The sequence below is a fragment of the Pongo pygmaeus genome, chromosome 3, assembly GCF_028885625.2.
Source record: "Pongo pygmaeus isolate AG05252 chromosome 3, NHGRI_mPonPyg2-v2.0_pri, whole genome shotgun sequence".
Classification (NCBI taxonomy): Eukaryota; Metazoa; Chordata; class Mammalia; order Primates; family Hominidae; genus Pongo; species Pongo pygmaeus.
The window spans coordinates 79238873-79262244 of NC_072376.2; the positions used below are offsets into that span (position 1 = coordinate 79238873).

The 23372-nt window shown below is 53.0% G+C and overlaps 3 pseudogenes; all 3 read left to right on the plus strand.

The window, feature by feature from the left end:
* Positions 1 to 2768: 2768 nt before the first annotated feature.
* On the plus strand, positions 2769 to 4155 carry LOC134739422 (nascent polypeptide-associated complex subunit alpha, muscle-specific form-like; annotated as a pseudogene).
* Positions 4156 to 5947: 1792 nt separating this feature from the next.
* On the plus strand, positions 5948 to 9373 carry LOC134739509 (putative uncharacterized protein FLJ44672; annotated as a pseudogene).
* Positions 9374 to 10070: 697 nt separating this feature from the next.
* Positions 10071 to 12650, plus strand: LOC134739510 (putative uncharacterized protein FLJ44672; annotated as a pseudogene).
* Positions 12651 to 23372: the final 10722 nt, after the last annotated feature.

Here is a 23372-nt window from a genome sequence, read left to right on the forward strand (position 1 = left end):
TGTCTCCCCAGAAGTAAGATTACTGTGAGTCACGGTGAATGGACATTCTCATTACCCTTGATGTAAATTGACAAGGTTTTGGGTGCCTCCCAGCTATAATCTTAGCACTTTGGGAGGCTAAGACAGGAGGATTGCTTGAGGCCAAGAGTTGGAGGAGGCAGTATGGCAGTATGGTGAGACCCTGTCTCTATTATTTTAAAAAATTGACAAGCTTTACCCTGGAAGGCTTATACACAATTTAAACACCCCTTATAGTATAAGAAAGTGCCCATTTCACTGCACCTTTGCCAGCACAGGGTATTATAATTTAGTAAGTCATTTTTTGTTTGATTATTTTAAATAGATAAAAGACCTCATATTACTTTACTTGTCACATTTCAACATCTTTCCTTAGCTTATTAGCTCTATTTCTTTTTTGTCTGTAAATGGTTGTTGTTGTTTTGTTCTTTGAGACAGGGTCTTGCTCTGTCACCAGGCTGGACTGTAGTGGCATAATCATGCCTCACTGCAGCCTTGACCTGCCAGGCTCAAACTTCAGCATTCTGAGTAGCTGGGACTACAAGTGTGCACCACCACTCCCAGCTAATTTTTTTTCTTTTTTTGGATAGAGACAGGGTCTCACTGTGTTGTCCAGAGCAGTCTCTAGCTCCTGGCCTTAAGCAATCCTCCTGCATTAGCTTCCGAAATTGCTGGAATTTCAGGCATGAGCCACCATGCCTGGCCTGGGCTAGTCCTATATTCTCTAGAGTTCTCTTTACTTTGTGCTAGCCAATCTCTCATTATGCTGTTCACCTGTTATAATGAATAATTCTCTGTATTAAATTTTACCACTTTAAACTTTTGAGTGGTTTATGCTTCCTGATTGGACTCTGACTAATATGCTAGGAAGGGTCCCAGGAGATAAACCCACACAGATGGGATTTGGACATAGGTTTGGTTTCCCAGGGGGCAGTGCTGAGCTCTTTGCCAGTGGGAAATGGGATGCTGGTGATTTCCAGGAAGTGACCTCACAATGACTCAAGCTACCACTTACTGTTGATTGTGACAAAATGCCAGCTGAGGCTCATGCCTTGGGAGCTAAGTGGTTGCTGCACTTGACCACTATGAAGACTGGTGTGGGAAGGGTTGTTTTGGATGCACTTGAGCAGGGGTCCCCAACCTCTGAGCCATGGAGCCGTAAGGAGCCACACAGCAGGAGGTGAGTGGTGTCAAGTGAGGGAGTGAGGGAAGCTTGGTCTGTATTTACAGCCACTCCCCTTTGCTCACATTCCCGCCTGAGCTCCACCTTCTCAGATCAGCAGCAGCATTAGATTCTCATAGGAGAACGCACCCTGTTGTGAGCCGTGCATGAGAGGGATCTAGGTTGCGCTGTCCTCATGAGAATCTAATACCTATTGATCTGTCACTTTCTCCCATCACGCTCAGGTGGGACCATCTACTTGTAGGAAAGCAAGCTTAACACGCCCACTGATTCTACATTATGGTGAGTTCTATAATTATTTTATTATATATTACAGTGTAATAATGGAAATAAAGTGCCTAATAAATGTAATGTGCTTAAATCTTTTGGCCCAGCTCCTACCTCCCGGCAGCCTCTCCAGGCCCAGAACTTTCTCCAGTCAGCCTCTACAGACCAAGCTCATGACTCACAATGGCCTATTTAGGCCCATACCCTACCTCATGGCAGTCTCCGCAGATGAGGCTACTGCCTCACAACAGCCTCCACAGGCACAGCTCCATCGTTACAATGGCCTCTTTAGACCCAGTTCCTGCCTCCCAGGCTTCTCTCCAGGCCCTGAACTTTCTCAAGTCGACCTCACCAGACCCAGCTCCTGCCACTCATTGGCCTCCCAAGGGCCAGCTTTTGCCTCACGGCCACCTTCCAAGACCCAGCTCCTGTTGTACAGTGGCCTCTTGAAGCCCATCTTCTGACTCTGGTCAGCCTGTACAGGCCCAGCTCCTGCCTTACAACAGCCTCTTTAGTCCCAGCTCCTGCCTCTTTGCAGGAGGCCCAAATGTCCTCAAGTCCAGGCCACAAAATCCAGGGCCAAAATGTCCACAAGTTGGCCTCTCAAGGCCCAGCTCCTGCCTTTCGTTGGCATCTCCAGGCCCAGCTGCTGCCCCCAGGTGGCCTCTACAGGCCGTGCTCTTTCTTCTGACTGTGTCTGGAGGTCCAACTCCTGCCTCAGAACAACCTCTTTTGGCTCAGCTCCTGCCCAGCTCCTAGTGGCCTTTGTAGGCCCAAAACTGCCTCAAGTCAAGCTTTCCAGGCCCACCTTCTGCCTCCCAATGGCCTGGACAGGCCCAGCTCCTGCGTGACAATGGCCTCTCCAGGCCCAGCTTTTGCCTCACAGAAGCCTTCCCCAAACAAGGTCCTACCTGCCTCCCAGCAGCCTCAACAGGCCCAGATCCTGCTTCACACTAATCTCATTAGGCCCAGCTCATACCTCACCATGGCCTCTCCAGGCCCAGCTCCTGCCCCTCGACAGGCTGTCCGTGCCCAAAACTTCCTCAAGTCGGCCTCTCCAGGCACAGCTCCTGCCTAACATTGGCCTCTTTAGGCACAGCTCATGCCTTGGTGGCCTCTCCAGGCCCAGCTCCTGCATCCCAGCACCTTCTCTAGACCGAGAACTTTCTCAAGTCTGCCATTCCAGGCCCAACTCGTGCCTTCCGTCAGCATCTACAGGCTCAACCTCTGCCTCACAGCACATTTTCCCAGCCCAGCATGTGCCTCACCGCAACCCCCTAGGCCAATCTGCTGCCTTTCAGCAGCCTCTACAGGCCCCACTCCTACCTCAATGGCCTCTCTAGGGCAAACTTATGCCTCACAGTGGCCATTCTGGCCCAGCTTTTGCCTTTTGGCAGCATCTCCAGACCCAGAACTTCCTCAAGTGGGCCTCTCCAGGCCCAGCTCTTCCTCCCAGTGGCTGCTGCAGGCCCAGACTGTTGTCAAGTCGGCCTGTCCAGGGTCAGCTCCTGCCTCCCGGCGGCCTCTGCAGGCCCAGGTCGTCCTCAAGTCAGCCTCCACAGACCCAGCTCCAGCCTCTCAGCGGCCTCTCCGGGTGCAAAAGTTCCTCGAGTCAGCCTCTCCAGACCCAGCTCCTCCTGCCTCCCAGTGGCCTCTTTCAGCCCAGCCCAGCTCATGCCTCCTGGCGGCCTTCGCAGGCCCCGCTTTTGACTTTTGGCGGCCTCTGCAGGCCCGAATTTGACTTCCAGTCAGCCTCTCCAGGCCCGGCCTCCTGCCTCCCGAAGGCCTGCACAGGCCCAGCCTCTGCCTCACAGCAGACTATCCATGCCCAGCTAGCCCTCGCCTCACTGTGGCCTCCCCAGTCCAAAGCTCCTGCCTCTCAGCCGCTTCAGCAGGCCCAGCTCCCGCCTGCCAGTGGCATCTTCAGGCCCATGGGGCTCATTCCTCACAATGGCCTTTCCAGGCCCAGTTTTTCCCTTCCGGCGGCCTCTTCGGGCCCAGAACCTCCTCAAGTTGGTCTCTCCAGACCCACTTGCAGCCTCCCGGCATCCTCTCTGTGCCCAGTTCTTCCTCCCGGCTGCGTCTCCAGGCCCGACTCTGGCCTCCCAACAACTCTTTGGACTCAGCTCCCGCCCAGCTCCCGGTGGCCCTGGTAGGCCCACAACTTCCTGAAGCCAAGCTCCCCAGGCCCAGCTCAGGCCTCATGGTGGCCTCTCCAGGCTCAGCTCCTGCCCTCCGACGGCGTCTCCAGGCTCCAAACGGCGTCCGGTCGGTGGGCTCCTCCTGGCCCAGCTTGGGCCTCCCGGCAACCTCTGCAGGCCCAGGTCGTCCTGAAGTCGGCCTCTCCAGGCCCAGCTCCGGCCTCCCAGCAAGCAAGCTCTTTTGGCTCAGCTCCTGCCCAGCTCCCGCTGGCCTTTGTAGGCCCCGAACTTTCTCCAGCCAAGCTCTTCAGGCCCACCTCCTGCCTCCCGGTGCCTGAACTGGCCCAGCTCTGGCTGGAGAACAGCCTCTGCAGGCCCCGCTCTTGCCTCCCAGGGGCCTCTCCAGGCCCGGCTCTCGACCCACGGCGTCCTCCCGGGGCCAACTCCCTGCCTGCCTCCCGGCAGCCTGCGAGCGGCCCAGCTCCTCCCTCATGGTGGCCTGTTGAGGCCCAACTCATGCCTTTGGCACCCTGCCCAGAGGCGTGAGCCCCTGCCTCACACTGGCCTCTCTCACACTAGGACTTCTCTCAGCTTGAGGGAGGACCTCAGTGTGAGAGAGGACCTGTGAGAGGACCTCTCTCAGCATGAGAGAGGACCTGTGAGAGGACCTCTCTCAGCGTGAGAGAGGACCTGTGAGAGGACCTCTCTCAGCGTGAGAGAGGACTCCTCTCAGCGTGAGAGAGGACTCCTCTCAGCGTGAGAGAGGACCCTCTCAGAGGACCTCTCTCACGCTGAGAGAGGACCCGTCTCAGAGGACCTCTCTCACACTGAGAGAGGTCCTCCCTCACACTGGCCTGTTGAGGCCCAATTCATGCCTCTGGCACCCTGCCCAGAGGCGTGAGCCCCTGCCTCACACTGGCCTCTCTCAGCGTGAGAGAGGACATGTTAGAGGACCTCTCAGCATGAGAGAGGACCTCTTTCAGCGTGAGAAGGGACCTCTCTCAGCGTGAGAGAGGACCCCTCTCAGAGGACCTCTCTCAGCGTGAGAGGACCCCTCTAAGAGGACCTCTCAGTGTGAGAGAGGACCCCTCTCAGAGGGCCTCTCTCATGCTGAGAGAGGTCCTCCCTCACACTGGCCTGTTGAGGCCCAACCCATGTCTCTGGCACCCTGACCAGAGGCGTGAGCCCCTGCCTCACACTGGCCTCTCTCACGCTAGGACTTCTCAGTGTGAGAGAGGACCTCAGCGTGAGAGAGGACCTGTCAGAGGACCTCTCAGCGTGAGAGAGGACCTCTTTCAGTGTGAGAAAGGACCTCTCTCAGCGTGAGAGAGGACCCCTCTCAGAGGACCTCTCTCAGCATGAGAGAGGACCCCTCTCAGAGGACCTCTCTCACGCTGAGAGAGGTCCTCCCTCACGGTAGCTTGTTGAGGCCCAGCTCATGACTCTGGTGGCCTCTCCAGGCCCAGTCCCTGCCTGTTGGCTGGCGGCTTCTAGAGGCCCAGCCTCTACCTCAACAGTGGGCCCTCCAGGCCCACCTCTTGCCTCGCCGTGGCCTCCTCGGGCCAGGCTCCTGCCTCGGGACGGCCTCCGCAGGCCCAGCTCCTGCCTCGTGGAAGCCCTCTGGAGGCCAAGCTCATACGTCACGCGGCCTCTCCCGGCCTGGCGTTTGCTCCATTGCATGCGCTCCAGGCCCTGCACTTCCTCCAGTCGGCCTCTCCAGGCCCAGCTCTTCCTCCTGGCGGCCTCTGCAGGCCCAGACTGTCGTCAAGTCGGCCTGTCCTGCCTCCCGGCGGCCTCTGCAGGCCTGGGGTGGCCAACTTGAGGACGACTTGGGCCTGTAGAGGCCGCTGGGAGGAAGAGCTGGGCCTGGAGAGGCCGACTGGAGGAAGTGCAGGGTCTGGAGCGCATGCAAGGGAGCAAACGCCAGGCCGGGAGAGGCCGCCGTGACGCATGAGTTTGGCCTCTGGAGCGCCTCCGCGAGGCAGGGGCTGGGCCTGGAGAGGCCACCGGAGTCATGACCTGGGCCTCAACAGGCCAGCGTGATGGAGGACCTCTCTCAGCGTGAGAGAGGCCAGTGTGAGGCAGGGGCTCACGCCTCTGGGCAGGGTGCCAGAGGCATAAGTTGGGCCTGAACAGGCCACCGTGAGGGAGGAGCTGGGCTGCACGTGGGCTGCCGGGAGGCAGGCGGGGACTTGGTCCTGGGAGGCCGCCGTGGGGCGACAGCTGGGTCTGGAGAGGCCCCTGGGAGGCAACAGCGGGGCCTGCAGAGGCTTCTCTCCAGCCAGAGCTGGGCCTGTACAGGCCACCGGGAGGCAGGACGTGGGCATGAACAGCTTGGCTGCAGAAACTTCGGGGCCTACAAACGCCAGCAGGAGCTGAGCCAAAAGAGCTTGCTTGCTGGGAGTCAGGAGCTGGGCTGGGAGACGCAGCCAGGAGGAACAGCTGGGCCTGCAGAGGCCGCCATGAGGGAGGCAGAGGCTGGGCCTCCTCAAGTCGGCCTCTCCAGACCCACTTGCAGCCTCCCGGCATCCTCTCTGGGCCCAGTTCTTCCTCCCGGCTGCGTCTCCAGGCCCGACTCCGGCCTCCCAACAACCTCTTTGGACTCAGCTCCCGCCCAGCTCCTGGCGGCCCTGGTAGGCCCACACCTTCCTGAAGCCAAGCTCCCCAGGCCCAGCTCAGGCCTCACAGTGGCCTCTCCAGGCTCACCTCCTGCCCTCCGATGGCGTCTCCAGGCTCCAAATGGCGTCCGGTCAGTGGACTCTTCCTGGCCCAGCTTGGGCCTCCTGGCAACCTCTGCAGGCCTAAGTCATCCTGAAGTCGGCCTCTCCAGGCCCAGCTCCGGCCTCCCAGCAAGCAAGCTCTTTTGGCTCAGCTCCTGCCCAGCTCCCGCTGGCCTTTGTAGGCCCCGAACTTTCTCCAGCCAAGCTCTTCAGGCCCACCTCCTGCCTCCCGGTGCCTGAGCTGGCCCAGCTCTGGCTGGAGAACAGCCTCTGCAGGCCCCGCTCTTGCCTCCCAGGGGCCTCTCCAGGCCCGGCGCTCGACCCACAGTGGCCTCCCGGGGCCAACTGCCTGCCTGCCTCCCGGCAGCCTGCGAGCGGCCCAGCTCCTCCCTCATGGTGGCCTGTTGAGGCCCAACTCATGCCTTTGGCACCCTGCCCAGAGGCATGAGTCCCTGCCTCACACTGGCCTCTCTCACGCTGAGAGAGGTCCTCTCTCACGCTAGGACTTCTCTCAGCGTGAGAGAGGATCTCAGCGTGAGAGAGGACCTGTGAGAGGACCTCTCTCAGCGTGAGAGAGGACCTGTGAGAGGACCTCTCTCAGCGTGAGAGAGGACCCTCTCAGAAGACCTCTCTCACCCTGAGAGAGGACCCCTCTCAGAGGACCTCCCTCACACTGAGAGAGGTCCTCCCTCACGCTGGCCTGTTGAGGCCCAATTCATGTCTCTGGCACCCTGCCCAGAGGCGTGAGCCCCTGCCACACACTGGCCTCTCTCAGCGTGAGAGAGGACATGTTAGAGGACCTCTCAGCATGAGAGAGGACCTCTTTCAGCGTGAGAACGGACCTCTCTCAGCGTGAGAGAGGACCCCTCTCAGAAGACCTCTCTCAGCGGAGAGAGGACCCCTCTCAGAGGACCTCTCTCAGCGTGAGAGAGGACCCCTCTCAGAGGACCTCTCTCAGCGTGAGAGAGGACCCCTCTCAGAGGACCTCTCTCAGCGTGAGAGAGGACCCCTCTCAGAGGACCTCTCTCAGCGTGAGAGAGGACCCCTCTCAGAGGACCTCTCTCAGCGTGAGAGAGGACCCCTCTCAGAGGACCTCTCTCAGCGTGAGAGAGGACCCCTCTAAGAGGACCTCTCAGCGTGAGAGAGGACCCCTCTCAGAGGGCCTCTCTCACGCTGGCCTGTTGAGGCCCAACTCATGCCTCTGGCACCCTGCCCAGAGGCGTGAGCCCCTGCCTCACACTGGCCTCTCTCACGCTGGGAGTTCTCAGTGTGAGAGAGGACCTCAGTGTGAGAGAGGACCTGTCAGAGGACCTCTCTCAGCGTGAGAGAGGACCCCTCTCAGAGGACCTCTCTTAGCGTGAGAGAGGACCCCTCTCAGAGCCACTCTCTCAGCGTGAGAGAGGACCCCTCTCTGAGGACCTCTCTCACGCTGAGAGGTCCTCCCTGATGGTAGCTTGTTGAGGCCCAGCTCATGACTCTGGTGGCCTCTCCAGGCCCAGTCCCTGCCTGTTGGCTGGCGGCTTCTAGAGGCCCAGCCTCTACCTCAACAGTGGGCCCTCCAGGCCCACCTCTTGCCTCGCCGTGGCCTCCTCGGGCCAGGCTCCCGCCTCGGGACGGCCTCCGCAGGCCCAGCTCCTGCCTCGTGGAGGCCCTCCGGAGGCCAAGCTCATGCGTCACGGCGGCCTCTCCCGGCCTGGCGTTTGCTCCATTGCATGTGCTCCAGGCCCTGCACTTCCTCCAGTCGGCCTCTCCAGGCCCAGCTCTTCCTCCCGGCGGCCTCTGCAGGCCCAAACTGTCGTCAAATCGGCCTGTCCTGCGTCCCGGCGGCCTCTGCAGGCCCAGACTGTCGTCAAGTCGGCCTGTCCTGCCTCCCGGTGGCCTCTGCAGGCCCGGGGTGGCCAACTTGAGGAAGACTTGGGCCTGTAGAGGTGGCTGGGAGGAAGAGCTGGGCCTGGAGAGGCCGACTGGAGGAAATGCAGGCTCTGGAGCGCATGCAAGGGAGCAAACGCAGGCCGGGAGAGGCCGCCGTGACGCATGAGCTTGGCCTCCGGAGGGCCTCCGCGAGGCAGGGGCTGGGCCTGGAGAGGCCACCGGAGTCATGAGCTGGGCCTCAACAGGCCAGCGTGATGGAGGACCTCTCTCAGCGTGAGAGAGGCCAGTGTGAGGCAGGGGCTCACGCCTCTGGGCAGGGTGCCAGAGGCATGAGTTGGGCCTGAACAGGCCACCGTGAGGGAGGAGCTGCGCTGCACGCGGGCTGCCGGGAGGCAGGCGGGGACTTGGTCCTGGGAGGCCGCCGTGGGGCGACAGCTGGGTCTGGAGAGGCCCCTGGGAGGCAACAGTGGGGCCTGCAGAGGCTCTTCTCCAGCCAGAGCTGGGCCTGTACAGGCCACCGGGAGGCAGGATGTGGGCATGAACAGCTTGGCTGCAGAAGCTTCGGGGCCTACAAATGCCAGCAGGAGCTGAGCCAAAAGAGCTTGCTTGCTGGGAGTCAGGGTCTGGGCTGAGAGATGCAGCCAGGAGGAAGAGCTGGGCCTGCAGAGGCCGCCATGAGGGAGGCAGAGGCTGGGCCTCCTCAAGTCGGCCTCTCCAGACCCACTTGCAGCCTCCCGGCATCCTCTCTGGGCCCAGTTCTTCCTCCCGGCTGCGTCTCCAGGCCCGACTCCGGCCTCCCAACAACCTCTTTGGACTCAGCTCCCGCCCAGCTCCTGGCGGCCCTGGTAGGCCCACAACTTCCTGAAGCCAAGCTCCCCAGGCCCAGCTCAGGCCTCACGGTGGCCTCTCCAGGCTCAGCTTCTGCCCTCCGACGGCGTCTCCAGGCTCCAAATGGCGTCCGGTCGGTGGACTCCTCCTGGCCCAGCTTGGGCCTCCCGGCAACCTCTGCAGGCCTAAGTCATCCTGAAGTCGGCCTCTCCAGGCCCAGCTCCGGCCTCCCAGCAAGCAAGCTCTTTTGGCTCAGCTCCTGCCCAGCTCCCGCTGGCCTTTGTAGGCCCCGAACTTTCTCCAGCCAAGCTCTTCAGGCCCACCTCCTGCCTCCCGGTGCCTGAACTGGCCCAGCTCTGGCTGGAGAACAGCCTCTGCAGGCCCCACTCTTGCCTCCCAGGGGCCTCTCCAGGCCCGGCTCTCGACCGACGGTGGCCTCCCGGGGCCAACTCCCTGCCTGCCTCCCGGCAGCCTGCGAGCGGCCCAGCTCCTCCCTCATGGTGGCCTGTTGAGGCCCAACTCATGCCTTTGGCACCCTGCCCAGAGGCGTGAGCCCCTGCCTCACACTGGCCTCTCTCACGCTGAGAGAGGTCCTCTCTCACGCTGAGAGAGGTCCTCTCTCACGCTAGGACTTCTCTCAGCGTGAGAGAGGATCTCAGCGTGAGAGAGGAACTCTCTCAGCGTGAGAAAGGACCTGTGAGAGGATCTCTCTCAGCGTGAGAGAGGACCCCTCTCAGCGTGAGAGAGGACCCTCTCAGAAGACCTCTCTCACGCTGAGAGAGGACCCCTCTCAGAGGACCTCCCTCATACTGAGAGAGGTCCTCCCTCACGCTGGCCTGTTGAGGCCCAATTCATGTCTCTGGCACCCTGCCCAGAGGCGTGAGCCCCTGCCACACACTGGCCTCTCTCACGCTGAGGTCCTCTCTCACGCTAGGACTTCTCTCAGCGTGACAGAGGACCTCAGCGTGAGAGAGGACCTCTCTCAGTTTGAGAGAGGACATGTTAGAGGACCTCTCAGCATGAGAGACGACCTCTTTCAGCATGAGAAGGGACCTCTCTCAGCGTGAGAGAGGACCCCTCTCAGAGGACCACTCTCAGCATGAGAGAGGACCCCTCTAAGAGGACCTCTCAACGTGAGAGAGGACCCCTCTCAGAGCGCCTCTCTCACGCTGGCCAGTTGAGGCCCAACTCGTGCCTCTGGCACCCTGCTCAGAGGCGTGAGCCCCTGCCTCACACTGGCCTCTCGCACGCTGAGAGAGGTCCTCTCTCACGCTAGGAGTTCTCAGTGTGAGAGAGGACCTCAGCGTGAGAGAGGACCTGTCAGAGGACCTCTCTCAGTGTGAGAGAGGACCACTTTCAGCCTGAGAGAGGACCCCTCTCAGCGTGAGAGCGGATCCCTCTCAGAGGACCTCTCTCAGAGGACCTCTCTCACGCTGAGAGAGGTCCTCCCTCACGGTAGCTTGTTGAGGCCCAGCCCATGACTCTGGTGGCCTCTCCAGGCCCAGCCCCTGCCTGTTGGCTGGCGGCTTCTAGAGGCCCAGCCTCTACCTCAACAGTGGGCCCTCCAGGCCCACCTCTTGCCTCGCCGTGGCCTTGGGCCAGGCTCCCGCCTTGGGGCGGCCTCCGCAGGCCCAGCTCCTGCCTCGCGGAGGCCCTCCGGAGGCCAAGCTCATGCGTCACGGCGGCCTCTCCCGGCCTGGTGTTTGCTCCTTTGCATGTGCTCCAGGCCCTGCACTTCCTCCAGTCGGCCTCTCCAGGCCCAGCTCTTCCTCCCCGCGGCCTCTGCAGGCCCAGACTGTCGTCAAGTCAGCCTGTCCTGCCTCCCGGCGGCCTCTGCAGGCCTGGGGTGGCCAACTTGAGGACGACTTGGGCCTGTAGAGGCTGCTGGGAGGAAGAGCTGGGCCTGGAGAGGCCGACTGGAGGAAGTGCAGGGTCTGGAGCGCATGCAAGGGAGCAAACGCCAGGCCGGGAGAGGCCGCCGTGACGCATGAGTTTGGCCTCTGGAGGGCCTCCGCGAGGCAGGGGCTGGGCCTGGAGAGGCCACCGGAGTCATGAGCTGGGCCTCAACAGGCCAGCGTGATGGAGGACCTCAGCGTGAGAGAGGCCAGTGTGAGGCAGGGGCTCACGCCTCTGGGCAGGGTGCCAGAGGCATGAGTTGGGCCTGAACAGGCCACCGTGAGGGAGGAGCTGGGCTGCACGCGGGCTGCCGGGAGGCAGGTAGGGACTTGGTCCTGGGAGGCCGCCGTGGGACGACAGCTGGGTCTGGAGAGGCCCCTGGGAGGCAACACCGGGGCCTGCAGGGGCTCCTCTCCAGCCAGAGCTGGGCCTGTACAGGCCACCGGGAGGCAGGACGTGGGCCTGAAGAGCTTGGCTGCAGAAACTTCGGGGCCTACAAACGCCAGCAGGAGCTGAGCCAAAAGAGCTTGCTTGCTGGGAGTCAGGAGCTGGGCTGGGAGACGCAGCCAGGAGGAACAGCTGGGCCTGCAGAGACCGCCATGAGGGAGGCAGAGGCTGGGCCTCCTCAAGTCGGCCTCTCCAGACCCACTTGCAGCCTCCCGGCATCCTCTCTGGGCCCAGTTCTTCCTCCCGGCTGCGTCTCCAGGCCCGACTCCGGCCTCCCAACAACCTCTTTGGACTCAGCTCCCGCCCAGCTCCCGGCGGCCCTTGTAGGCCCACAACTTCCTGAAGCCAAGCTCCCCAGGCCCAGCTCAGGCTTCACGGTGGCCTCACCAGGCTCAGCTCCTGCCCTCCGAAAGCGTCTCCAGGCCCCAAATGGCGTCTGGTCGGTGGGCTCCTCTAGGCCAAGCTTGGGCCTCCCAGCGGCCTCTGCAGGCCCAAATCGTCCTGAAGTCAGCCTCTCCAGGCCCAGCTCCGGCCTCCCGGTGGCCTCTCCAGGGGCAACGTATCCTCAATGAGGGCCCCTCTGGTGCCAGCTCCTGCCTCCCGTTGGCCTCTAGAGGCCCGGCCTCTACCTCACAGTGGGCCCTCCAGGCCCACCTGTTGCCTGGCGCCATGGCCTCCTCGGGCCAGGCTCCCACCTCGGGGTGGCCTCCGCAGGCCCAGCTCCTGCTTCCCGGAGGCCAAGCTGGGACGTCACGGCAGCATTTCGCGGCCTAGCGTTTGCTCCTTTGCATCCGCTCGAGGCGCTGGACTTCCTCCAGTCAGCCTTTCCAGGCCCAGCTCTTCCTCCTGGCGGCCTCTGCAGGCCCAGACTGCCCTTGAGTCAGTCTCTCCAGGGCCAGCTCCGGCCTCCCGGCAGCCTCTGCAATCCCAAGTCATCCTCAAGTTGGCCTGGAAGTGGGCCTGGAAGAGCTGCAGGTCAGCCTCCCAGGGCCCAGCTCCATCCTCTCGGCAGCCTCTCCAGGTGCAAAACTTCCTCAACTCAAGGCTGGGTGTGGTGGCTCACGCCTGTAATCCCAGCACTTTGGGAGGTCGAGGCGGGTGGATCATGAGGTCAGGAGATCGAGACCATCCTGGCTAAAACGGTGAAACCCCGTTTCTACTAGAAATACAAAAAATTAGCCGTGCGTGCTAGCGGGTGCCTGTAGTCCCAGCTACTAGGGAGGCTGAGGCAGGAGAATGGCATGAACCCGGGAGGTGGAGCTTGCAGTGAGGAGATAGCGCCACTGCACTCCGGCCTGGGCGAAAGAGCGAGACTCTTCCCCTAACTCATTTTATGAGGCCAGCATCATCCTGATACCAAAGCCTGGCAGAGGCACAACAAAAAAAGAGAATTTTAGACCAATATCCTGGATGAACATTGATGCAAAAATCCTCAATAAAATACTGGCAAACAGAATCCAGCAGCACATCAAAAAGCTTATCCACCATGATCAAGTGGGCTCCATCCCTGCGATGCAAGGCTGGTTCGATATTCGCAAATCAATAAATGCAATCCAGCATATAAACAGAACCAAAGTCAAAAACCACATGATTATCTCCATACATGCAGAAAAGGCCTTTGACAAAATTCAACAACCCTTCATGCTAAAAACTCTCAATAAATTAGGTATTGATGGGTCGTATCTCAAAATAATAAGAGCTATTTATGACAAACCCACAGCCAATATCATACTGAATGGGCAAAAACTGGAAGCATTCCCTTTGAAAACTGGCACAAGACAGGGATGCCCTCTCTCACCACTTCTATTCAACATAGTGTTGGAAGTGCTGGCCAGGGCAATTAGGCAAGAGAAGGAAATCAAGGGTATTCAATTAGGAAAAGAGGAAGTCAAATTTTCCCTGTTTACAGATGACATGATAATATATCTAGAAAACCCCATTGTCTCAGCCCAAAATCTCCTTAAGCTGATAAGCAACTTCAGCAAAGTCTCAGGGTACAAAATCAATGTACAAAAATCACAAGCATTCTTATACATCAATAACAGACAGAGAGCCAAATCATGAGTGAACTCCCATTCACAATTGCTTCAAAGAGAATAAAATACCTAAGAATCCAACTTACAAGGGATATGAAGGACCTCTTCAAGGAGAACTACAAACCACTGCTCAAGGAAATAAAAGAGGATACAAATAAATGGAAGAACATTCCATGCTCATGGGTAGGAAGAATCAATATCATGAAAATGGCCATCCTTCCCAAGGTAATTTACAGATTCAATGCCATCCCCATCAAGCTACCAATGACTTTCTTCACAGAATTGGAAAAAACTACTTTAAAGTTCATATGGCACCAAAAAAGAGCCCGCATCGCCAAGTCAATCCTAAGCCAAAGAACAAAGCTGGAGGCATCACGCTACCTGACTTCAAACTATACTACAAGGCTACAGTAACCAAAACAGCATGGTACTGGTACCAAAACAGAGATATAGATCAATGGAACAGAACAGAGCCATCAGAAATAATGCCACATATCTACAACTATCTGATCTTTGACAAACCTGACAAAAACAAGAAATGGGGAAAGGATTCCCTATTTAATAAATGGTGCTGGGAAAACTGGCTAGCCATATGTAGAAAGCTGAAACTGGATCCCTTCCTTACACCTTATACAAAAATCAATTCAAGATGGATTAAAGACTTAAATGTTAGACCTAAAACCATAAAAACCCTAGAAGAAAACCTAGGCAATACCATTCAGGACATAGGCATGGGCAAGGACTTCATGTCAAAAACACCAGAAGCAATGGCAACAAAAGCCAAAATTGACAAATGGGACCTAATTAAACTAAAGAGCTTCTGCACAGCAATGGAAACTACCATCAGAGTGAACAGGCAACCTACAAAATGGGAGAAAATTTTCGCAACCTACTCATCTGACAAAGGGCTAATATCCAGAATCTACAATGAACTCCAACAAATTTACAAGAAAAAAACAAACAACCCCATCAAAAAGTGGGCGAAGGACATGAACAGCCACTTCTCAAAAGAAGACATTTATGCAGCCAAAAAACACAAGAAAAAATGCTCACCATCACTGGCCATCAGAGAAATGCAAATCAAAACCACAATGAGATACCATCTCACACCAGTTAGAATGGCAATCATTAAAAAGTCAGGAAACAACAGGTGCTGGAGAGGATGTGGAGAAATAGGAACGCTTTTACACTGTTGGTGGGACTGTAAACTAGTTCAACCCTTGTGGAAGTCAATGTGGCGATTCCTCAGGGATCTAGAACTAGAAATTCCATTTGACCCAGCCATCCCATTACTGGGTATATACCCAAAGGACTATAAATCATGCTGCTATAAAGACACATGCACACGTATGTTTATAGCGGCATTATTCACAATAGCAAAGACTTGGAAGCAACCCAAATGTCCAACAATGATAGACTGGATTAAGAAAATGTGGCACATATACACCATGGAATACTATGCAGCCATAAAAAATGATGAGTTCACGTCCTTTGTAGGGACATGGATAAAATTGGAAATCATCATTCTCAGTAAACTGTCACAAGAACAAAAAACCAAACACCGCATATTCTCACTCATAGGTGGGAATTGAACAATGAGAACACATGGACCCAGGAAGGGGAACATCACACTTTGGGGACTGTTGTGGGGTGGGGGGAGGGGGGAGGGATAGCATTGGGAGATATACCTAATGCTAGATGACGAGTTGGTGGGTGCAGCGCACCAGCATGGCACATGTATACATATGTAACTTACTTGCACGTTGTGCACATGTACCATAGAGCCTAAAGTATAATAATAATAATAAGAAGAAGAAGAAGAAGAAGAAAAAAAAAGAATGTATATTCTGCAGTTGTATGAAGCATGCTATAAATGTCAATTAGGTAAAAAAAAAAAAAGAATAAATGGTGGTTTTCAAGGGCCAGGGTAAAGGGGAAATGGAAAGTTGCTGATCAATGGTTATAAAATCTCAGTTATGCAAATTGAAAAATTTCTATGCATCTGCTACCCAACATTGTTCGTATAGTGAACAATACTGTATTTTACATTTAAACTTTTGTTGAGAGTAGGCCTCATGCTAATTTTCTTGCCACTATAAAATAAAAATTTAAAAAAAAAAAAAAAAAAACTTCCTCAAGTCCGTCTCTCCAGGCCCAGCTCCTCCTGCCTCCCAGTGGCCTCTTTCGGCCCAGCCCAGCTCATGGCTCTCGGCGGATTTCCCAGGCCCTGGTTTTGACTTTCGGCGGCCTCTTCAGGCCCAGAACTTGACCTCCAGTCGGCCTTTGCAGGCCCAGCCTCCTGCCTCCCAAAGGCCTGCACGGGCCCGGTCTTGGCCTCACGGCAGACCCTCCATGCCCAGCTAGCTCTCGCCTCACTGCGGCCTCCCCATTCCCAAGCTCCTGCTTTTTGGCCGCTTCGGCAGGCCCAGCTCCCGCCTGCCAGTGGCCTCTTTAGGCCCAGCTCATTCCTCACAACGGCCTTTCCAGGCCCCGTTTTTCTCTTCTGGCAGCCTCTTGGCCTCTAATTTTTTTATCTTTTGTGTATAAATCCCAAAATATGGAATTTTGGAATATTTCCACCATTATATAAATATTTTGGTAGGTAATTTATTTGGAGTGAGTTTCTGCACCAAGCCCGAATTTTTTATTTTATTTTCCTTATTATTTGGTGTTAAACAGTTTTAATGACGGTCATGGCAACTTTTTGGCACAATAAGAAACATCGCCCATGATCAGCGTGTTCTGTTCTGGGGAAGGGGGCAAAGGCAGGGTGAATCACTTTCTTAAAAAGTACAACTCAAGTTGAGAGTGCAGAGGGAATGGGGAGAAAACCCTCCCGCTGCCTGTGTCGAAGTGCAGGAGCCCCCACTCCCATACTCACCTGAGTCCAGCCCCTCTGGGGAAAGAAGGGATGCATGAACTCCCCCTGTTCCACAGGCGCCTCCCTGTGGCCCAAGGCCCTCTTCACACTCCATCTTGTAGCCCCAGCAGGAGCTATTTTCTGAAAAGTGAAAAGCTCTGAAGGTCCCACACTTCATGGTATATACGTACAGGGGCTCGGAGGACGGAAACTGCCCAGCTTTCCCCTGGCACAGCTGCAGGAGTAGGGGGTATATATAAGAGCAGCAGGCCTTGGCCAGGCATGGTGGCTCACGCCTGTAATCCCAGCACTTTGGGAGGTGGAGGCAGGTGGATCACGATGTCAGGAGATCAAAATCAGCCTGGCCAAGATGGTGAAGCCCTGTCTGTACTAAAAATACAAAAATTAGCCGGATGTGGTAGCGTGCACCTGTAATCCCAGCTACCCAGAAGGCTGAGGCAGGAGAGTGGCATGAACCTGGCAGGAAGAGGTTGCCGTGAGCCAAGATTGCACCACTGCACTCCCGCCTGGGCGACAGAGCAAGACTGTGTCTCCAAAAAAAAAAAAAAAAAAAAAAAAAAGAAGCAGACCTTATTCCGTCCCACCCAAACTGAAAGGATTAAATGGCTTTACCCGGCAGAAGATAACCATCCTGCCCTCCATTGCTACCCCCACATACTGTCCATGTTCTCAGGGGGTACTGTGAGTCCTGGGATCTTCTTTGGGGTCACCCACCTGCCTGTGGTAGTTATGGAGGGACCCAGGTGTTGAGGCAGGGCTGGGGTGTCCCCTTCCAGCCAGGCTGTTGAGGCCCCAACTCTGGGGCAGAGGCAGTGGCAGGGCAGCCAGGGTTGCGCCAGAGCCTGAGCAGGGTAAGATGGGGTCAGGCAGGGCTGGGAGTCAGGGCAGGAGCAGCAGCAGTGGACTCGCTATGCACACATCTTCTTCTCCAAGGTTTGTGTGCAGAACATCCTGCCCATGCTGCCCCAGCAGCTTCAGTTGGCACCTGCCCCAGTCCAGCCTCTGGGACCCATGCAGCGGCTCCCAGCGGCCCTGCACCCACCACCAGCATCCATTTCATCTGCAGTTGAAGATCCGTGAGGTGCCCAGAAGACCATGCAGTCATCAATCCCACAGAGCAGCCCGCGAGGCTGAGGCTCCTCCCACTGGACCGCCCCCCAACTGGCACCACTGCTGCCCCTGCCCCTACTGTCAGCCTCACGTGACTCTCGGGCAGAGGCAGTGGTGGGGCAGCCAGGGCAGCGTCAGAGTCTGAGCCAGGTGAGGTGGGGTCAGGACCCCCGCAGGGCTGGGAGTCAGGGCAGGGCAGAACAAGCCTTGGAGGGGAAGATGTGTGCATAGTGGGCCTGGAGGGCGGCCGTGGCCTAGTGGACAGGAAGAAGCAGTGGGCCTGGAAGAGCTGCATGATCAGTGCCGGCACTGGTCCAGGGCGTGTGCAGTGAAGAGGACAGCGCCTTCTCGGTCTCCGGTTCCCTGAGCCCGTCCTCAGCTTCTCCACCTGTGCAGACAAAGGGGAAGCTGTCCCCATCACACATGGCACACTTGGGGGTGTTGGGCTTTGGGCTGCAGCTGGAGCATCTTCTCATTTTGCATTTGGGCATGGTGGGGTCCTCCAGTGTGGGATCCATGTCCGTGGTGTTCCCTCTGCCCTGACCCCAAAAGCCCTGTCAGTTTCTCCTCTTCAGGCTCTGCCCCCTGGGTGGCTCAGCCCAGCTCCTGCCTAGGAAAGCCTTAGTGTTGGGAGGGACCACAATGACTGAGGGGCCTGGTAGCTCCAGGTTGCCCACACTTTCAGGTCTCTTGCACCAGAAGGTGGCAGGATCCATTGGGAGGAAACAGGTCGCCTTGGAAGGCGTACCTGGGCCCCCATCCCCAGGGATAGGGGCCATGGGGGGCCCGCACTGCTGCCCTGACCAGACTCCTGGGCTTGAAGGCTCCTGGGCCCAGTAAGAAGGAGATGGGTGCCAAGGTTGAGGAGGAAGCATCCGAGTATGTGTAGGAGGAGGACGGGGTGGGACCATAGACTTTGCCAAAAACTGCAGGTGGATCGGGGGACCCTGGGGGCTCAGGATCCAGCAAGGGGTGGCAGGAGTAAAGGAGGAAAAAATGACAGGTGCAAATACCTTCCCACCAAAGCCCTTGTTGCCCTCTGGCTCCTCCCCAGAGCTGTCCCCACTCTCAGCCGGTCACCCACTCCTTGAACTTGAGATCAGTGTCAGTGGTGCTAAAGCCATCATCAGCAATGACATCATCACCCCCTCCTCATGGATGACCATGTGTTCCTTGTCACTCGCTATGTCCTCACTGGCCATGTGCTGGGAATGAGCAGCTCAGGTGGGCAGCTGAGTTTCATGTCCTTACATTTTAGTTATACTCCTTATAAAAAGCAACTATATAGTTGAACTTTTTAAAAAATTGAATTCCACAAATCTCTGTCTTTATGAAGACATTTAGTCAATTTCCAATTATTAGGTTTATCATTTTTTTCTCTGCTGAATTGGAAATTATAAACTCAATAGTTGTTGTATGGTTGGTTATCCCTGAATTAATTTTAAAAGTCTAGAATTAGTTAACATCTTTCTATCTATACTGAGAACCAGTGAGATGTCAGAACACTTTAAATATAAATATCCTTCATCTGACCTACATGACATTATATCTAGTACTTAAGCACAGAAAAGATATAAATTGGCATTGTTATTGTTTCATAAATATAACATTTGCTAAAATATATAACAGCCTCTTGGCTCATCATTTTTAGAAACTGCCTTAGCAAAATTTGATTTCGATAGATAAAACACTCTTATTTTTTACTCTAAACAAGCCTTGTAACTTACACATTTAAAAAAAACTGCTCAGCACATAATTTAAGTATATTGTTTCAGGCTTTAAATATAATTAATACTTTAGTATGTTCTCTTTCTTTAATGAAGTACTTAATTAGCCTTAACTCATTCATCTCTCAGATAAAGTTATGATTTTTAACACTTAATCTTTCTTGAAACAAGCGTTTATACTAAATGAGTAGATAGTAAACATCAATAGCAGTGAAAATTTATGTGCATATGTGTTTGTGCGTATATCGAAGATGATGTTCCCATGTGAATGCATTTTATTTAATTTTGTAACCAAGTATTTTAACTGTGAAATTCATTTTAAACCTTTTTTTTTTCCTTTTTTTCCTCTCAAGTCTTAAGATGTAACCTTGAAACAGATTGTAGAAACATTTTTTCTTAGCCTTGAGATAAAGCCTTGAAATGTACTTCAAAACTCTGCTTCCCTGTTTCCCAGCAGACAGTCCCTTGCACCATACAAACTTATCTAACTGCATGCTTGTTAAGAAATTCCAGGGTCTAATTTTATAACAAGCCAGGCAAGGAGGCCCAGCTGCAGAATTCTCCCCAACAAGGAGATTGCCTCAGGACAGATAATCTACAACCCAGCCACAACCGAGATGGTCCAGCCAGCACTCCAGGTGGACGGTGACTCAAGATAGCCTTTGGAACAAGATATTCAGACCTGCACCCTGTGTTTCTCCTGCTGGTTTCCATACCAAGTCTCTCCCTTTTAAACCCCTTCTCCCAAGACTAACATTTGAAATGGTCTTTTGGAGGCAAGAACCTGACCATTTCCCAACTGCTAGCATTTGAATGAAGTTGCTTTCCTTTCACTACACTTTGCTTCTTGTATTCTGGCCCTTGAGCAGTGAGCAGCTGGACTTGCATTCAGTTACAATTCTAAAAGGTTAATTTTGACAGCTTCTTTAATAAACACGTATATACCCAGTCCCTGGGATTTTAAAATAACTGTTATATTTGCCTTTTTTAACCTTTCTAATTGGATATAATTATTTATATAATTATATATACAAATCTTAGATTCAGTGTGAAAGAATACATTACTTCATTTGCAAATCCTTCTTGTATTACTTTTGTAATCTATATGTTATGTGATGGTATATAATTCCTAATTCTGAAGGGCATGGCTTTTTCACTCTGGAATACTCCATCTTTCTTACAGGTATACAGCTCATTATTATTATTATTATTATTATTATTATTATTATTATTATCATTATTATTAGAGATGGAGTCTCACTCTGTTTCCCAGGCTGGAGTGCAGTGGCACGATCTCGGCTCACTGCCAGCTCTCCCTCTCAGGTTCACGCCATTCTCCTGCCTCAGCCTCCCGAGTAGCTGGGACTACAGGCGCCCACCACCACGCCTGGGTAATTGTTTATATTTTTCGTAGAGATGGGGTTTCACCATGTTAGCCAGGATGGTCTCGATCTCCTGACCTCGTGATTCGCCTGCCTCGGCCTCCCAAAGTGCTGGGATTACAGGTGAGAGCCAGCTCATTATTTATTTCCAAACATACTGGCTTCTGAACGGTACTTTATAATAAATGTTTGTGAAGTGAAGGATAAATAAATACATAAATTAATATTTCAAAGTCATTAAGGTCTCCAAAATTAAGAATACAGTAACTACATGTGGTTTCTATTTGAGTGCTTATTTCTGTGGTTAATAACAATTACTTTTTTATGAAAAATTGACCATATATGGATTCATTGATTATATATATATAAATTGATATAATGCCCTAAGATCCAAGGATCAGTGATTCAGTATATTGCAAACTGCACTACATAAACATTTAAAGAATTTAGGATTATTCTATTTAACTTGATTTAATAACTGAGTTTTTAGTATTAAATGCCTTACCTGATTCTTAGCATTTGCATGCCATTCTTTCTAAAAGTTAAATTTGCTTGCCTCCCATATGCAAGTGTAGGATAGTTCTAGCCTCCAGAAAAAAAAATCTAACATTTTAGCAGAAGAAATTTAAGGAGCACCTCACCAATATTAGGCAATACCCTGACTACTAATGACTCCAACTTGTGCTCATCCTGGTTACCCATTTTGCTGGTGACATTTTCTTCCTACCTTGTATTCTCTTTTAATAACTATAACCTTATCTAAGGTTTGGGTTTTGAATTATTCATTGCTTTTGATAAACTCAACTCCTCTACTAAGTCTGTAGAAGACTGTCCCTGTCCCTGAATTAGGCCTATGACTGTGACACTCTCCTTAAGATGTTTAACAGAATCCATTCCTCCTGAAACTCAGTGGGATTTGGAGTCAGACACACCTGAGACAGAATTCTAATTTAGTTTCTTTCAAAGTAATTTCTAATTTACTTTCTTTCATTAATGCAGATCCATTTATTAAATTACTTGAACTCCAGTTTTCTATAAAAGAAAGCAGTGTAAAATATTGTTTCTACAATTGCTATTAATTATAACTATAGTAGTACTGCTTATAACATGCTAGGACCTATTTTAAGCATTTTACATGTTGATAATTGCATTCTCATGACAACATTTTGAAGCAGATATTCTTAGGAATTTTTCAATCACCAAATGAGATAACCTGTGTAACTTTGCTGGAATATAGTAAACATTCAACAGTTTAATAAATGTTATTCCCTCTTACTTAAACAAATGAACTATATTTGGCAAGCATGTAAGTCTGTACATTATCAGACTTTGAACAATCAAAAATAAATAAAACATCCACTTAAAAAGCCAAGTATTTTCCCTCCTATTTTTTTCCATTTTAATCTCAAAATTTCCACCAGCATTTTTCTGACACACATGCTAATATTTCCTCATTAACAACAAAACACAAAAACTACATAAAATAACTTTTCTTATGTTTGTTATCTTCTGTAACTCCCATCCTCACTGAATTCCCTTCTCTTTGACAGTAAAACTTCTAAAATAATTTGTATTTTATTCCAGCTGCTATCCTCTTCCATCAATTAGCTCAAGCCTTGAGTCATGACATTTCCCAGAGAGTGTACAAGAATTTCTCTCTGAAGTCATGGAAGAAACTTTAAAAGCAGTGGGTTTTTCGTTTCATTTTTCTTAATGCAAGTGTAGGATAGTTGAAGTCTCCAAATAGCGACCCTGCTTTCCTTCACTGCATGGGCTTCTATGACGCTACTCACTTTCCACCTTGTCTTGCTTCTCTGGCCGCACCTTTCCTTGGTCTTATTACGGCTTTCTCAGTGAAGCTATTCTCAAGGATTATCTTCACATTTTCTCTCTTTTCCTCCTACACTCTATCTTTCTCAGAGTTGTAACCATAATCTCTGTAATTTCTAAAACACTGTCTTCATTTGTATCTCTCATGAGACTTTTTTCTGTTTTTAAATAAATGTTTCCCCACTCCTTTGGTTGACTGTATTTATTTATTTACCTATTTATTTATTTTGAGATAGATTCTTGTTCTGTCGCCAGGCTAGAGTGCAGTGGCGCGATCTCGGTTCACTGCAGCCTCTGCCTCCCAGGTTCAAGCAATCCTCCTGCCTCAGCCTCCTGAGTAGCTGGGATTACAGGCACCTGACACCACACCCGGCTAATTTTTGTAATTTTAGTAGAGACGGAGTTTCACCATGTTGGCCAGGATGGACTTGATCTCCTGACCTCGTGATCTGGCCACCTCGGTCTCCCAGCATGCTGGGATTACAGGCATGAGCCACCTCGCCCGGCCTGGTTGACCCCTAAGAACCACTGCTTTCTGATTCTGACTAGATTATTCATCACTCTCCAAAATCTCTGAACCTTTGGTTGCTTGTAATTTCTTTCTCCCATCTCTGGCCATGCAAGTAAGCCCACCTTTGGGGCACATAATTTGTGGTTCACTCGGTATACATTCCCATCATTTTACCAGTCTCATCAGATTCACTGTCATGAACCTTAAAAGGTAAAACTTCTTTCCAGAGTCTCTTATAGGAAGGGATGATCATATGACACATTTCTGAAAAATGACAGAAAACTGGAAATGTGCCAGGCATAGGAGGGCAAATTTGCTCTACTAATAGAGGTGTCAAACTTCCCATTTCCTTTTTCTCCCCTGCTGTCTAAATAATGTTGTAATGGCTGGAGCTTCAACATCCATCTGACAGTATGAAGAATAGAGAAAGGAAATTTAGCCCCAGCATCCTCAAGCTGGTGAACCAAAGCCAGGCACTATCTGGCTGTGAGCACTTTTTATAAGAGGAAAAATTTCAGCGAAT